This window comes from Belonocnema kinseyi, chromosome 6, assembly GCF_010883055.1.
Source record: "Belonocnema kinseyi isolate 2016_QV_RU_SX_M_011 chromosome 6, B_treatae_v1, whole genome shotgun sequence".
NCBI lineage: Eukaryota > Metazoa > Arthropoda > Insecta > Hymenoptera > Cynipidae > Belonocnema > Belonocnema kinseyi.
In genome coordinates this window covers 105227867-105230107 of record NC_046662.1, presented here as the reverse complement: position 1 = coordinate 105230107, position 2241 = coordinate 105227867, and the positions used below count along the sequence as shown (strand labels likewise).

The 2241-nt window shown below is 36.9% G+C and overlaps 1 protein-coding gene across 1 annotated transcript in view; it reads right to left on the bottom strand.

The window, feature by feature from the left end:
* Positions 1–2241, bottom strand: part of LOC117175532 (lysophospholipid acyltransferase 5-like) — a 43077-nt gene that overhangs the window by 530 nt on the left and 40306 nt on the right. The gene's annotated exons all lie outside the window — the stretch shown is intronic.

The window sequence follows — 2241 nt, the reverse complement described above, 5'->3', positions numbered from 1 at the left end:
TAATACATTTTCGCAAATATATTAGTCATCAATTGCTTTTCAGATACTGTGATCAATCATTGTGTTTTCGGTTTATTTACCCAGTGCCATCTACTATCGGCGAGAAAACTGTAGGCATCTGCCTTTGAAGCTTAAAAACGCAGTAAAAAAAAACGCTAACGCAACAAAAAAACAGTCATTTAAAAGCTGAAAGTATCCTACGTTAATGAGCTTGAAGACGTTTATGTAAAAAAATTTTTGTGCTTAGCAGACTGAGAAATGTAAAAAAAATAGGATTTTTGGGTACATTTAAGAACAGTCAAGTTTAGAGAATTATTTCTTATACAAGGGGCGATGGGAAAAATTTGAAAAAATTCATGAGTATGATGAAAACTGTTGTGAACCAATTTCAGTTGAGAAATTTAAAAAATAATAAAAATTGTTGCTTAAAAAAAACAAAAATGTGCTATCCAAGCACTGAGTACTAAGGGCCGAAGAATGCACCAGTGGTCGGCAGTAAAAAAAACGGGCCCCCCCTGCTTTCTGTCACTTGTTTTCCAACAAAAAAAATGTCTAAAAATATCGCGATTTTCACAAAAAATAAGACTCACACATCCTTACGGGCGATTGAAAATAAATACAGAGCCTATGCATTATAGTTTGCAGTTTGAATCGCTTTAATATCTGTATTAGAACTGAAGATAATATAGTTGCACATTTTTGTACTTTTAAGAAACAGTTTTTATTATTTTTCAAATTTCTCAACTGCAACTGGTTCACAACAGTTTTTCTCATATTCGTAAATTTTAAAAAAATTTTCCCATAGCTCCTTGTATAAGAAACAATGCTCTAAACTTGACTGTTCTTAAATGTACCAGAAAATCCTTACTTTTTAAATATTTTTCAGTTTGCTAAGCACAATTTTTTTTGACATAAACGTCTTCAAGCTCATTTACGTAGAGCACTTTCAGCTTTTAAATGACTGTTTTTTATTGCGCTACCATTTTTTTTTTTTGACTGAGCTGTTAAGCTTCGAAGGCAGATGCATATGATTTTCTCGCCGATAATAAGCACGTACGCACTTGGATATAAATGACCGCAAGTGCAATTGATTTTATTAATTTCATGAAGCAATTGGTAAAGTTTGAACTTGTCAAGCGAGCTTAGATTCAGCTTTTTTGTACACTCGAAGATCGCAAACTTGGCGCTGGAGGGGAGGTGGTGCTGACGATCGTTGATCTCCATGCACGCACACTCGTGTACTCGTGCATTTTCGGGTTTACACGAGGCTGGTCTTCGCAGCATTTAACAATGCCAACTCATCGACACGCTACGTTTGCATGTACTTCTCCCTGATGGGAGGGTAGTGCGGTAGTCGCGGCTGGCCGTGATTAATCTTGCAAATAGATTGGGACAGTTGTAAAAGAGTTCGGTGGTGACGCGTTTTTAACTAAACAGTTTTTATCTGGAATCATGCAAACTTGTAAAATTTGATACTACACTATTGAAAAGAAACCAAACAATCTATTTAGAAAGAAAAAGAAAGGAATGGTAAAGCCGTGGTGGGATGGGTAATGTAAAAAATGAAAAGAAAGGTGAAAAGAAAGTACAAGAAGTAGAAAGAGGAAAGTGCGAAAAGGGAGGAGTACGTAGAAATAAAGAAGAAGTTTAGGTTGACCAGTAAGAAGAAAAAGCATGAAAAGGAGAAAAATCTGGAGTAGAAGTTGAGAGAAGTGATAAGATTTTAGATTTAGGAAACAAAGGCTGGGGAAAAGCGAGAATACAGAGTGTGTCGAGTCGAGAGAGTTTTTTAGATAATCGTTTCAGGGTAGTAGAGAGATAAGGGGAAGTAGAAGAAAGAGGGAGGTAATGGGTGAAGTGTTGAATTACGAGGAGACAGAGAAACAGGTAAGGAAGTTAAGATGGTCAACGGCAGCAGGGCTGGACGGGGTGTAGAACTAATTGTGGCTGTTTAGTACAAAAGTGGTTAGGGAGAGGCTGAAGGGTGTAGTACAGTGATCCCAGATTCTAAACGAGGTTCACTCCAATACTATGCAGGGCTATGCCCGTGTAAATATAGTAGGAGACGATGACTGGGTTGCGCGCGCAACCCATTTCTCCTCTTCTGAATTTGAAAACTCGAAGGTGCACGATTGCCGGTCGGAACACTTCGGGCGCCTCTTTATATGCGTATATTTTGAGGTTACGTTATTTCAAGTATAAAATATAAATGATATAAATATTAATGCTATTATATATACA